The following is a 958-nucleotide window of genomic DNA, read 5'->3' on the forward strand; positions in this document are numbered from 1 at the left end:
AAAAAATTATGAGCAAAGACAAAATACATACGTTATAATACATCTAATGCGATGAAGTCGCGGTGCTCTCAAAATTGAGTGAAACTGACATCGAGTTTTCTTATGCCAGCCGTAAGGAAACAAGGTGCACATATATTTGACGGTACTCCCATTATATATACTGTGGAAGCTGAAGAAACGTGCACTTATAGATAAAAGATAAAGTGAAAGATAAAAAGCTAAAATGGATAATAAAGGAGACTCACCAGAGGCCCCAAGAGAACGAAAGCCCCGAACATCAAAATCACATTACACATTTACACGCCAATTATAGAGGGTTTAATACAAATTTAAATTTGAACACCCGCGGGACAGTTACGGTTTCGAACCCCCATCGGTTTTATTTCTGACGGTTAAGCGTGATTATTGTTGTTTATTTATGTTTCACTATTAGTGTACTTGCAAACACAATGTAAGACGGTCGTGATTTTGATCCTCGGTGTTCTCGTTCTCTTGGGGCCTCTGGTGAGTCTCCTTTATTATTCATTTTAGCTTTTTATCTTTATAAGTGCATGTTTTTTCAGCTTCCACAATAATGGGAGTACAGTCATACACGTGTGCACTTTGTTCCTTTACGGCTGGAATGGAGGAGACTCACCGTCAGTTTCATTCGATTTTGAGAGCACCGTGACCTCATCGCGTTAGATGTATTATAATGTATGTATTTTGTCTTTGCTCACACAATTTCTTCCTTTTTTTACCAACATATAAATTTAATTTGCCCTTTTATTATGTAGTCGACTGAAAATGGTCTAAAAGTCTAAAGCAAGGACCGAAACGTTTTGGTAACTAAAGAAAAATTCCTACAAGATTGTGATTGCGCTTTATTTACCGCGTTTTTACTCCCACTTGCCCAGTTTCTTATTTTATTATATTTATATATATTTATTTATTTGTAAATTGTGTATATAAAACTAAA

General features: G+C 35.6%; 1 long non-coding RNA gene across 1 annotated transcript; it reads left to right on the forward strand.

The window, feature by feature from the left end:
• Nucleotides 1-159: 159 nt before the first annotated feature.
• Nucleotides 160-952, forward strand: LOC115237606. The gene is made up of 3 exons (XR_003884370.1): nt 160-504; nt 564-696; nt 777-952. It is a non-coding gene; the product is annotated as an uncharacterized LOC115237606 (long non-coding RNA).
• The last annotated feature ends 6 nt before the right edge of the window (nt 953-958 follow it).

Source organism: Formica exsecta, unplaced genomic scaffold (assembly GCF_003651465.1).
Source record: "Formica exsecta isolate Colony F162 unplaced genomic scaffold, ASM365146v1 C16367965, whole genome shotgun sequence".
In the NCBI taxonomy this organism is placed as follows: Eukaryota; Metazoa; Arthropoda; class Insecta; order Hymenoptera; family Formicidae; genus Formica; species Formica exsecta.